Genomic DNA, 14,711 nt, shown 5'->3' with positions numbered 1-14,711 from the left:
AAAGAATTGTTAGAGGTGAGATCAGTGTTCCTTTTCTCTATACAAGCTTTAATTTGAAATAAAATCATGTACTTTTGAAAGTGTATTCATTTCATGCAAAGCTTGATTAAAAAACGCACATGTGTTTCTTTGTAAAGAGGTTCAGTTGTTTGCATAATGTCAAAGCATTGTTAGAAGTGAGATCAGTGTTTCTTTTCTCTATACAAGCTTTAATTTGTAAGATAATCACTCTCTTTTGAAAGTGTATTCATTTCATGAAAAGTTTTAGTAAGAAATGCACATGTGTTTCTTTGTAAAGAGAAGCAGTTGTTTGCGACATGTCTAAGTGTTGTTAGAAGTGAGATCATTATTCCTTTTCTCTGTACTAGCTTTACTTTGAAAGATAATCTCTTTCTACGAAAGTGTATTAATTTCAAGAAAAGAGTTAGTAAAAAATGCAGATGTGTTTGTTTGTAAAGAGAAGCAGAAGCTTTCGACATCAAAGCATTTTTAGAAGTGAGATCAGTGTTCCTTTTTTCTATACAATCTTTACTTTGAAAGATAATCACCTTCTTTTGAAAGTGTTTTAATTTCATGAGGAGCTTAAATAAGAAACGCACATGTGTTTCTTTGTAAAGAGAAGCAGTTGCTTGCATAATATCAAAGTATTATTCAAAGTGATATCAATGTTCCTTTTCTCATTAAAAGCTTTACTTTGAAAGATAATCACATTCTTTTGAAAGTATATTAATTTCAAGAAAAGTATACTTAGAAATATACGTGTTTCTTTGTAAAGAGAAGCAGTTGTTTGCGACATGTATTGTTAGAAGTTTGATCAGTGTTCCTTTTCTCTGTACAAGATTTATTTAGAAAGATAATCACGTTCTTTTGAAAGTGTATTTATTTCATGTAAAACTTGATTAATAAACAAACATGTGTTTCTTTGTAAAGAGAAGAAGTTGTTTCATAACGTCAAAGTATTTTTAGAAGTGAGATCAGTGTTCCTTTTCTCTGGAGAAGCTTTACTTTGAAAGAAAATCACGTTCCTTGGAAACTTTAATAATTTCAAGAAAAGCTTTAGTAAGAAATGCACATGTGTTTCTTTGTAAAGAGAAGCAGTTGTTTGCAACATGTTAAAGTATTGTTAGAAGTGAGATCATTGTTCCTTTTCTCTGTACTAGCTTTATATGAAAGATAAGCAATTTCTATTGAAAGAGTCTTAATTTCATGAAAAGAGTTGGTAAAAGATTCAGTTGTGTTTCTTTGTAAAGAGAAGCAGTTGTTTGCAATGTGTCAAAGTATTGTTAGAAGGGAGATAAGAGTTCGTTTTCTCTGTACAAGCTTTACTTTGAAAGATAGTCATTTTCTTTTGAATGTTTATTAATTTCAAGAAAAGCTCTAGTAAGAATTGCAAATGTGTTTCTTTGGAAAGAGAAGCAGTTGTTTGCGTAATGTCCAAGTACTGTTAGAAGTGAGATCAGTGTTCCTTTTCTTTGCACAAGCTTTACTTTGAAAGATAATCAAATTATTTTGAAAGTGTATTCAATTAATTAAATCCTTCAGTAAGAAATGCACATGCGTTTCTTTGTAAAAAAAAGAAGTTGTTTGCGACATGTGAAAGTATTGTTAGAAGTGTGATCAGTGTTCCTTTTCTCTGCACAAGCTTTACTTTGAAAGATAATCACTTTCTTGTGAAAGTGTATTTATTTCATGAAAAGCTTGATAAAGAAACGCACATGTGTTTGTTTGTAATGAGAAGCAGTAGTTTGCCTAATATCAAAGTATTGTTAGAAGTGAGATCAGTGTTCCTTTTCTCTATACAAGTTTTACTTTGAAAGACAATCATGCTCTTTTAAAAGAGTATTTATTTCATGTAAAGCTTATGAAAGAAACGCACATGTGTTTCTTGTAAAGAGACGTAGTTGTTTGCGATATGTCAAAGTATTGTTAGAAGTGATATCGGTGTTCCTTTTCTCTTTACAAGCTTTAGTTTGAAAGATAATCATGTTCTTTTGTAAGTGTATTCATTTCATGAAACGTTTTACTAAGAAACGCACATGTGTTTCTTTGTAAAGAGAACTGCTTGTTTGGGACGTGTCAAAGTATTGTTAGAAGTGTGATCAGTGTTCCTTTTCTCTGTACAAGCTTTATTTTGATAGATAATCACATTCTTTTGAAAGTTTATTAATTTAATGAAAAGCTCTACTAAGAAACGCACATGTGTTTCTTTGTAAAGAAAAGCAGTTGTTTGCGACATGTCAAAGATTTGATAGAAGTGAGATCGTTGTTACTTTTTTCTGTACAAGCTTTACTTTGAAAGATAATCACATTCTTTTTAAGTGTATTCATTTCAAGAAAAGCTTGATTAAGAAAAGCACATGTGTTTCTTTGTAAAAAGAAGCAGTTATTTGCAAAACGTCATAGTACTGTTAGAAGTAAGATCAGTGTTCCTTTTCTCTATACAAGCCTTACTTTGAAAGACAATCACTTTCTTTTGAAAGTGTATTTATTTCTTTAAAACCTTGAGTAGGAAACGCACATGTGTTTCTTTGTAAAGAGAAGTAGTTGTTTGTGGCATGTCAAAATATTGTTAGAATTGAGATCAGTGTTACTTTTCTTTGTGCAACCTTTAGTTTGAAAGATAATCACGTTCTTTGGAAAGTGTATCATTTCACAAAAAGATTTAGTAAAAAACTCACAAGTGTTTCTTTGTAAAGAGAAGCTGTTGTTTGCGACATCTCAAATTATTGTTATAAGTGAAATCAGAGTTGCTTTTCTTTGTACAAGCTTTACTTTGAAAGATAGTCAAGTTCTTTTGAAAGTGTATTCATTTCATGAAAAGATTGATTAAGAAGCACACATGTTTTTTGTAAAGAGCAGCATTTGTTCCCGAAATGTCAGATTACTGTAAGAAGTGAGACCCGTGTAAATTTTCTCTGAACAAGCTTTACATCGATAGAAAATCACGTTCTCTTGAAAGTGTATTAATTCCATGTAAAATTTTATTAAGATAGACACATTGTTTGTTTGTAAAGAGAGGAGTTCTTTGGGACATGTTATAGTATTGTTAGAAATGAGATCAGTGTTCCTTTTCTCTGTACAAGCTGTACTTTGAAAGATAATCACGTTCTTGGAAAGAATACTGATTTCATGAAAAGCTTTAGTAAGAAACAAAAATGTGTTTTATTGTAAAGAGAAGAAGTTGTTTGCGATATGTCTATATATTGTTAGAAGTGAGATAAGTGTTCCTTTCCTCTGTACAAGCTTTACTTTGAAAGATAGTCACGTTCTTTTGAAAGTGTGTTTATTTCATGAAAAGAAACGCACATATGTTTCTTTGTAAAGAGAAGCAGTTGTTTGCGACATGTCAAAGTAGTGTTAGCAGTGAGACCATTGTTTTTTTCTCTGTACAAGCTTTACTTTGACAGATAATCACGTTCTTTTTAAAGTGTATTAATTTCATGAAAAGAGTTAGTAAAAAATGCAGATGTGTTTGTTTGTAAAGAGAAGCACTTGTTTGCGACATCTCAAAGCAGTTTTAGTAGAGAGGTCAGTGTTCCTTTTCTCTGTACAAGCTTTACTTTGAAAGATAATCATGTTCTTTTGTAAGTGTATTCATTTCATGAAAAGCTATAGTAAGAAATGAACATGTGTTTCTTTGTAAAGAAAACTGCTTGTTTGGGACATGTCAAAGTATTGTTAGAAGTGTGATCAGTGTTCCTTTTATCTATACAAGCTTTATTTTGAAAGATAATCACGTTCTTTTGAAAGTTTATTAATTTCATGAAACGCTCTACTAAGAAAGGCACATGTGTTTCTTTGTAAAGAGAAGCAGTTGTTTGCGACATGTCAATGTTTTGGTAGAAGTGAGATCATTGTTACTTTTTTCTATAAAGCTTTACTTTGAAAGACAATCTTGTTCTTTTGAAAGTGTATTTATTTCATGTAAAACTTGATTAAGAAACACACATGTGTTTCTTTGCAAAGAGAAGCAGTTATTTGCATAACATCAAAGTATTGTTAGAAGTGTGACCAGTGTTCCTTTTCTCTGTACAAGCTTTATTTTGAAAGATAATCACATTCTTTTGAAAGTGTATTCATTTCAAGAAAAGCTTGATTAAAAACGCACATGTGTTTCTTTTTAAAGAGAAACAGTTGTTTGCGTAATGCCAAAGTACTGTTAGAAGTAAGATCAGTGTTCCTTTTCTCTATACAAGCTTTACTTTGAAACACAATCACTTTCTTTTAAGTGTATTTATTTCTTTAAAACCTTGAGTAGGAAACACACATGTGTTTCTTTGTAAAGAGAAGTAGTTGTTTGTGACATGTCAAAATATTGTTAGAACAGAGATCAGTGTTACTTTTTCTGTACATCCTTTAGTTTGAAAGATAATCATGTTCTTATGAAAGTGTATTCATTTCATGAAAAGCTTGAGTAAAAAACACACATGTGTTTCTTAGTAAAGAGAAGCATTTGTTTCCGACATATCAAAGTATTGTTAGAAAGTGAGATCCGTGTAAATTTTCTCTGAACAAGCTTTAAATTGAAAGAAAATCATGTTCTTTTGAAAGTGTATTAATTTCATGAAAAGTTTTATTAAGATAGACACATTGTTGGTTTATAAAGAGAAAGACTTCTGTGGGACATGTCAAAGTATAGTTAGAATTGAGGTCAGTGTTCCTTTTCTCTGTACAAGCTGTACTTTGAAAGATAATCACGTTCTTTGGAAAGAGTATTCATTTCATGAAAAGCTTTAGTAGAAATGGAAATGTGTTTTATTGTAAAGAAAAGCAGTTGTTTCTGACGTGTCTATATATTGTTAGAAGTGAGATAAGTGTTCCTTTTTACTGTACAAGCTTTACTTTGAAAGGTAGTCACGTTCTTTTAAAAGTGTATTTATTTCATGAAAAGCTTTGATTAAGAAATGCACAAGTGTTAGTTTGTAAAGAGAAGCAGTTGTTTGCGACATGTCAAAGTATTTTTAGAAGTGAGATCATTGTTCCTTTTCTCTGTACAAGCTTTACTTTGAAAGATAATCACGTTCTATTTAAAGTGTATTAATTTCATGAAAAGAGTTAGTAAAAAATGCAGATGTGCTTGTTTGTAAAGTATTGTTAAAGGTGAGATCAGTTGTTTGCGACATCTCAAAGCATTTTTAAAAGTGAGAATAGTGTTTTTTTCTCTGTACAATCTTTACTTTGAATGATAATCACCTTCTTTTGAAAGTGTATTAATTTCATGAAAGCTTGAATAAGAAATGCACATGTGTTTCTTTGTAAAGAGAAGCAGTTGCTTGTGTAATGTCAAAGTATTGTTAAAAGTGAGATCAGTGTTCCTTTTCTCATTAAAAGCTTTACTTTGAAAGATAATCACATTCTTTTGAAAGTATATTAATATCTAGAAAAGTTTACTAAGAAATATACATGTGTTTTTTTGTAAAGAGAAGCAGTTGTTTGCAACATGTCAAAGTAATGTTAGAAGTGTGATCAGTGTTCCTTTTCTCTGTACAAGCTTTACTTTGAAAGATAATCACGTTCTTTTGAAAGTGTATTTATTTCACGAAAAGCTTGATTAAGAAACACACATGTGTTTCTTTGTAAAGAGAAGCAATTGTTTGCGTAACATCAAAGTATTGTTAGAGGTGAGATCAGTGTTCCTTTTCTCTCCACAAGCATGATTTGAAAGAAAATCACGTTCTTTTGAAAGTGTATTCATTTTATGAAAAGCTTTAGTAAGAAACGCACGTGTTTCTTTGTAAAGAGAAGCAGTTGTTCTCATAATGTCAAAGCATTGTTAGAAGTGAGATCAGTGTTTCTTTTCTCTATACAAGCTTTACTTTGTAAGATAATCACTCTCTTTTGAAAGTGTATTCATTTTATAAAAAGCTCTAGTAAGAAACGCACATGTGTTTCTTTGTAAAGAGAAGTAGTTGTTTGCTACATGTCAAAGTATTGTTAGAAGTGAGATCAGTGTTTCTTTTCTCTGTACAAGCTTTATTTTGATAGATAATCACTTTCTTTTGTAATTGCATTCATCTCATGAAAATCATTAGTAAGAAACACACATGTGTCTATGTCTAAAGAGAAGCAGTTGTTTGCATAATGGCAAAGTTCTGTTAGAAATGGGATCAGTGTCGGCACCAGGAGATCCATCATTGCTCACGGAGTTCTGATATTGGCACCAGGAGAGACATCATTGGAGCATCAGGAGAGCCATCACTGGGGAGTGCCATCACTGGGAAGGTACATCAGTAAGCAAGGAGACCTGATCCTGTAAAAGAAGATCCATAGGAGAGCATTCAGAGGAAGAGATGGGCAGGCACCAATGCAAAAATTCACCCAACAATCTGAAAACAATATGAAACCACAAGAACCCAGTGACCTCACAACAGGATATGAACACCTTAATCATGAACAAATAGAAAAAATTGACTTTATGAAAGTGATTGACGCTCTTAAACAGCATGTAAAAAATGCCCTTATAGAAATGGATGAGAAGTATAACAGAAAGTTTGATGAATTGAGTAAATCAGTGAATGATACCCCAGGAAACCAAGGAAAAACAATCAAACAGATAATGGAAACAGTTCAAGACTTGAAAACTGAAATGGAGGCAAAGAAGAAAACACAAACAGAAGGCTGGCTGGACATGGAAAATCTAGGTAAATGAAAAGAGACTACAGAAACAAGCATATCCAACAGAATACAAGAGAAAGAAGAAAGAATTTAAGATTCAGAAGATACCATAGAGAAAATAAACACGCTGATCAAAGAAAACAGCAAGGCCAACAAACTCTCATCACAAAACATTCAGGAAATATGGGACACAATAAAAAGTCCAAACCTGAGAATAATAGGAGTAGAAGAAGGGGAAGAAGCGAGCTCAATGGTCCAGAAAATATATTTAATAAAATTATAGAAGAAAACTTTCCCAACCTAAAGAAAGATATACCTATGAAGGTTCAAGAAGCATACAGAACAACAAATAGGCTGGATCAAAAAAAATCCCCTCGCCATATAATAATCAAAACACAAAGCATACAGAATAAAGAAAGAATACTAAGAGCAGCAAAGGAAAAAGGCCAAGTTACTTATAAAGGTAAACCTATCAGACGTACACCTGACTTCTCTATGGAAACCATGAAAGCCAGAAGGTCCTGGATAGATGTAATGCAGAAACTAAGAGACTGTGGATGCAAGCCCAGAATACTATACCCAGCCAAGCTTTCGTTCACTATAAATGGAGAAGACAAAATTTTCCAGGATAAAAACAAATTTAAACAATACGTAGCCACAAATCTAGCCTTACAGAAATTAATTGAAGGAAAATCACAACCCAAGGAGTCCAACAATGCTCACAATAACTCAGACTCTAATAACCCTTGACAAGCACAACTTGCAGAAGGGAAACACACAAACTCTACTACCAAAAGAAAGAAAGAAAGAAAGAAAGAAAGAAAGAAAGAAAGAAAGAAAGAAAGAAAGAAAGAAAGAAAGAAAGAAAGGAAAAATGACCGGAGTTAACAACCACTGGTCATTAATATCACTTAATATCAATGGACTCAACTCACCTATAAAGAGGCACAGGATAAGAGATTGGATACGAAAACAGGATCCAACATTCTGCTGCTTACAAGAAACACACCTCAACCACAAAGACAGACATCTACTCAGAGTAAAGGGCTGGGAAAAGGTTTATCAAGCAAACAGACCTAAGAAACAAGCAGGTGTGGCCATACTAATTTCTCAGAAAGTTGACTTCAAACTAAAATCAATCAGAAGAGATGGAGAGGGACATTTTCTACTCATAACAGGAACAATTCATCAGGATGATGTCTCAATCCTGAATATCTATGCCCCTAATAAAAAAGCACCCACTTATGTAAAAGAAACATTACTAAAACTCAAGGAGGTCGTCAAACCACACACACTAAGAGTAGGAGATTTCAACACTCCTCTCTCACCAATGGACAGGTCAATCAGACAGAAACCTAACGGAGAAATAGGAGAATTAAAGGAGGTAATGAATCAAATGGACTTAACAGACATCTATAGATAATTCCACTCAAATAGGAAAGAATATACCTTCTTCTCTGCAGCTCATGGAACCTTCTCGAAAATAGACCACATCCTCGGTAACAAAGCAAACTTACACAGTTACAAAAAAAAATCGGTAACCAACTGTGTCTTAACAGATCACCATGGATTAAAGTTAGAATTCAACAACAATGCTATCCCCTGAAAGCCTACAAACTCATCGAAACTGGACAGTCAACTACTGAACCATACCTGGATCAAGGAAGAAATAAAGAAAGAAATTAAAGTCTTTCTTGAATTCAATGAAAACGAAGACTCAACATACTCAAACCTATGGGACACTATGAAAGCAGTGCTAAGAGGAAAGTTCATAGCATTAAGTGCCCACTTAAAGAAAACAGAGAAAGCACAAATTGGAGACTTAATGGCTCACCTGAAAGCTCTAGAAAAAAAAAGAAGCGGACTCACCTAGGAGAAGTAGAAGAATGGAAATAATCAAACTGAGTGCTGAAATCAACAAAATAGAAATACAGAAAACAATCCAAAGAATCAATGAAACAAAAAGCTAGTTTTTGGAGAAAATCAATAAGATTGACAAACCCCTATCCAAACTAATCAAACGGCAGAGAGAGAATACGCAAATTAACAAGATCAGAAACAAAAAGGGAGACATAACCACAGACACAGAGGAAATTCAGAGAATCATTAGATCTTACTACAAAAACATGTATGCCACAAAACTGGAAAATGTAAAAGAAATGGACACTTTTTTAGATAAGTACCATATACCAAAGTTAAACCAGGACCAGGTGAACAATCTAAATAGACCTGTTAGTCACAAAGAATTAGAAGTTGTTATAAAAAACCTCCCTTGGTACAGATGGCTTCAATGCAGAATTCTATTAGAACTTCCAAGAAGACCTAATACCTATACTCCTTAATGTATTTCACAATATAGAAATTGGGGCACTGAACTGAACAGAGAATTCTCAACAGAAGAAATTCAAATGGCCAAAAGACACATAAGATCATGCTCAACCTCCTTAGCGATGAGGGAAATGCAAATTATAACAACTTTGAGATACCATCTTACAACCTGTCAGAATGGCTAAAATCAAAAACACCAATGATAGCAATTCCTGGAGAGGATGTGGAGTAAGGGGTACACTCATCCATTGCTGGTGGGAATGCAAACTTGTGCAACCATTTTGGAAATCAGTGTGGCGATTTCTCAGGAAATTTGGGATCAACCTACCCCAAGATCCCATAATACCACTCTTGGCAATATACCCAAGAGATACCCTATCATATGACAAAAGTATCTGTTCAACTATGTTCATTGTAGCATTGTTTGTAATAGCCAGAACCTGGCAACAACCTAGATGCCCTTCAATGGAGTAATGGATGAAGAAAGTGTGGAATATATATATACTCAGCGGTAAAAAACAATGACTTTCGAATTTTGCATGCAAATGGATGGAAATAGAAAACACTATCCTGAGTGAGGTATCCCAGACTCAAAAAGAGGAACATGGGATGTACTCACTCATAATTGATTTCTATCCATAAATAAAGGACATTGAGCATATAATTTGTGATCCTAGGGACGCTAAATAAGAAAGTGAACCCAAAGAAAATCGTATAGTCATCCGCCTGGATAGGAGAAGTATACAAGATTGCCGGGCAAAAACTGGGAACTTGCCGGTGAGGTGGCATGGGGATAAGGGGAAATGGGATGAGAAACGTGAAAAGGGGAGGATGGGAGGAGCTTGGGGGATTGGGATGGTTGGGATATAGGAAGGGTGGATACGGGATCAGCGAAGTATATATCCTAACTAAGGGAGCCATCTTAGGGTTGGCAAGAGACTTGACTCTAGAGGGGATTGCAGGTATCCAGGGAGATGTCCCCAGCTGGTACCTTGGGCAATTAAGGAGAGGGAACCTAAAATGACCCTATCCTATACTAATGAATATCTTTCATATCACCTTAGAACCTTCATCTGGCGATAGATCGAGATAGAGTCAGAGACTCAATTTGGAGCAACGGTCTGAGCTCTTAAGGTCCCAATTAGGAGCAGAAGGAGGGAGAACATGAGCAAGGAAGTCAGTACCACGAGGGGTGCAAACACCCACTGTGACAGTGGAACTGATTTATTGGGAGCCCACCAAGGCCAGCTGGACTGGGACTGGATAAGCATGGGTTGAAACTGGACTCTCTGAACATTGCAAACAATGAAGGCTGATGAGAAGCCAAGGACAATGGCACTAGGTTTCGATCCTAATACATGAACTGGCTTTGTGGGAGCTTAGCCTGTTTGGACGCTCACCATCCTGGACCTAGATAGAAGGACCTTGGTCTTCCCACAGGGTAGAGAATTTGGACTGCTCTTCAGTATCGAGGGGGAGGGGTAATGGAGTGGGGGGAGGAGAACAGGAGTGGGGATGGGGGAAGGGAGTGGGGGGAGGGAGCAATATTTGGGAGGAGGGGGAAGGAATTGGGAAATGGGGAGTAGGTGGTAATTTTAATTAAAAAAGAATAAAAAAAACAAAGTAATGCTTGTACAGAGAAAAGAAACACTGATCTCACTTCTAACAACACTTAGACATGTCGAAAACAAATGCTTCTGTTTACAAAGAAACACATGTGGGTTTCTTACTCAAGCTTTTAATGAAGTGAATACACTTTCAAAAGAACGTGAATATCTCTAAAACTAAAGTTTGTGCAGAGAAAAGGAATCCTGATTTCACTTCTAACATTACTTTGACATTACGAAAACATCTTCTTCTCTTTATAAAGAAGCATATGTACAATTCTTACTAGAGCATATCATGAAATTAATACACTTTCAAAAGAACGTGATTATCTTTCAAAGTAAGGCTTGTACTGAGAAAAGGAACACTGATCTCACTTTGAACAGTACTTTGACATTACGCAAACAACTGATTCATTTAAAAAAAACACATGTGTGATTCTTACTAGAGATTATCATGAAATTAATAAACTTTCAACAGAACATGATTATCTTGCAAAGTAAAGCATGTACAGAGAAAAGGAACACTGATCTCACTTCTCACAATACTTTGACACGTTGCCAACAACTGCTTCTCTTTACACAGAAACACATGTGCGTTTCGCACTAAAGCTTTTCAAGAAATGAATACACTTACAAAAGAACGTGATTATCTTTCACACTAAAGCTTGTACAGAGAAAAGGAACACTGATCTCACTTGTAACAATACTTTGACATGTCCTACACAACTGCTTCTCTTTACAAAGAAACTATGTGCATTTCTTAATAAAGCTTTTTATGAAAACAATAGACTTTCAAAAGAGCATGATTATCTTTCAAAGTAAAGCTTGTACAGAGAAAAGGAATACTGATCTCACTTCTAACAGTACTGTAATGTTACGCAAACAACTACTTCTGTTTACATAGAAACTCATGTGCATTTCTTACTAAAGCTTTTCATGAAATGAATTTACATTATGAGAATGTGATTATCTTTCAAACTAAAGTTTGTACAGAGAAAAGGAACACTGATCTTAGTCCTAACAATACTTTGACATTACGCAAACAACTGCTTCTCTTTACAAAGAAACACTTGCGAGTTTCTTACTAAAGCTTTTCATGACATGAATACACTTTCAAACGAATGTGATTTTCTTTCAAAGTAAAGCTTGTACAGAGAAAAATAACAATGATATCACTTCTAACAATATTTTGATATGTCACAAACATCTGTTTCTCTTTAGAAAAAAACACATGAGTTTCTTACTAAAGATTTTCATGAAGTGAATACACTTTCAAAAGAATGTGATTATCTTTCAAAATAAAGCTTGTACAAAGAAAAGAACATTGATCTCACTTCTAACAGTACATTTTTTTTGGTTTTTCGAGACAGGGTTTCTCTGTAGCTTTGGAGCCTTTCCTGGAATTCCCTTTGTAGACCAGGCTGGCTCCGAACTTACAGAGATCCGCCTGCCTCTGCCTCCCGAGTGCTGGGATTAAAGGCATGCGCCACCACTGCCCGGCATTCTAACAGTACTTTGACATTACGCAAACAATTGCTTTTCTTTACGAAAAAACACATGTGTGATTCTTACTACAGCTTTTCATGAAATTAATAAACTATCAAAAGAATGTGATTATCTTTCAAATTAAATCTTGTACAGTGAAAAGGAACACTTATCTCACTTCTAACAATACTTTGACATTAGGCAAACAAGTGCTTCTCTTTACAAAGAAACACATGTGCGTTTCTTAATCACGCTATTCATGAAATGAATACACTTTCAAAGAACGTGATTATCTTTCAAAGTAAAGCTGTACAGAGAAAACGAACACTGATCTCACTTCTAACAGTACTTTCACATGTCTCAAACAACTGCTTCTCTTTACAAAGAAACAATGTGTGTTTCTAGGAAACTTTTCTTGAAACTCATGTAGTTTCAAAAAACGTGATTATCTTTCAAAGTAAAGCTTGTACAGAGAAAAGGAATACTGATCTCACTTCTAAAAATACTTTGACGTTACGCAAACAATTGCTTCTCTTTACAAAGAAACACAGGTGCGTTTCTTAATCAAGCTTTTCATGAAATGAATATACTTTCAAAGGAACGTGATTATCTTTCAAATAAAGCTTGTATAAAGAAAAGGAACACTGATAACACTTCTAACAATACTTTGTCATGTTGATACAACTGCTTCTCTGTACAAAGAAACACTTGTGTGTTTTACTAAATTTTTTCATTAAATGAATACACTTTCAAAAGAATGTGATTGTCTTTCGAAGTAAAGCTTGTACAGAAAAAAACGAACACTGATCTCACTTCTAACAGTACTTTGACAATCCGCAAACAACTGCTTCTCTTTACAAAGAAACACATGTGAGTTTCTTAATAACGCTTTTCATGAAATGAATACACATTCAAAAGAACATGACTGTCATTCAAAGTAATGCTTGTACAGAGAAAAGGAACACTGATCACACTTCTAACAATATGACATGTTACAAACAACAGCTTCTCTATACAAAGAAACACTTGTGCGTTTTTTACTAATCTTTTCATGAAATGAACACTTTCAAAATAACATGATTATCGTACAAACTAAACGTTGTACAGAGAAATGGAACACTGATCTCACTTCTAACAGTACTAACATGTTGCAAACAACTGCACCTCTTTACAAAGAAACATATGTATGTTGCTTACTAAAGCATTTCATAATATTAATACACTTTCAAAAAAATGTGATTGTCTTTGAAAGTTAAGCTTGAACAGAGACAAAGAACACTGATCTCAGTTCTAACAATAATCTGAAATGTCGTAAACAACTGCTTCTCTTTACAAAGAAACACATGTGTGTTTCTTACTAAAGCTTTTCATAAAATGAATACCCTTTCAAAAGAACGTGACTATCTTTCAAAGTAAAGCTTCTACAGAGAAAAGGATCACTGATCTCACTTCTAACAATACTTTGACATGTCATACACAACTGCCTCTCTTTACAGAGAAACACATGTGCGTTTCTTAAAAAAGCTTTTCATGAAAATAATACACTTTCGAAAGAATGTGATTTTCTTTCAAAGAAAAGCTTGTACAGAGAAAAGTAACAATGAAATCACTTCTAACAATACTTTGATATGTCGCAAACATCTGCTTCCCTTTACAAAGAAACATATGTGCGTTTCTTACTAAAGCTTTTCATAAAATGAAAACACTTTCATAGGACATGATTATCTTTCAAATAGAGCTTGTACAGAGAAAAGAACATTGATCTCACTTCTAATAGTACTTTGACATTACGCAAACAACTGCTTTTCTTTACGAAAAAACACATGTGCGATTCTTACTAGAGCTTTTCATGAAATTAATAAACTATCAAAAGAACGTGATTATCTTTCGAATTAAATCTTGTACAGTGAAAAGGAACACTTATTTCACTTCTATCAATACTTTGACATTAGGAAAACAAGTGCTTCTCTTTACAAAGAAACACATGTGCGTTTCTTAATCACGCTTTTCATGAAATGAATACACTTTCAAAGAACGTGATTATCATTCAAAGTAAAGCTTGTACAGAGAAAACAAACACTGATCTCACTTCTAACAGTACTTTCACATGTCTCAAACAACTGCTTCTCTTTACAGAGAAACAATGTGTATTTCCAGTAAACTTTTCTTGAAATTCATGTATTTTCAAAAGAACATGATTATCTTTCAAAGTAAAGCTTGTACAGAGGAAAGGAATACTGATATCACTTTAACAATACTTTGACGTTATGCAAACAATTGCTTCTCTTTACAAAGAAACACAGGTGCGTTTCTTAATCAAGCTTTTCATGAAATGAATATACTTTCAAAAGAATGGATTATCTTTCAAATAAAGCTTGTATAGAGAAAAGGAACACTGATAACACTTCTAACAATCCTTTGACATGTCGCAAAAAAATGCTTCTCCTTACAAAGAAACACATGTTCGTTCGTTTCTTAATAAAGCTTTTCATGAAATGAATACACTTTGAAAAGAATGTGTCTTTCTTTCAAAGTAAAGTTTGTACAGAGAAAAGCAACACTGATCACACTTCTAAGAATACTTTGACATGTCACAAACAACTGCTTCTCTTTACAAAGAAACACATATGTGTTTCTTTCTATACTTTTCTTGAAATTAATATACTTTCAAATGAA

The sequence above is a fragment of the Chionomys nivalis genome, chromosome 26, assembly GCF_950005125.1.
Source record: "Chionomys nivalis chromosome 26, mChiNiv1.1, whole genome shotgun sequence".
NCBI classification, from domain to species: Eukaryota; Metazoa; Chordata; class Mammalia; order Rodentia; family Cricetidae; genus Chionomys; species Chionomys nivalis.
Note: the sequence above shows the minus strand (reverse complement) of the source record.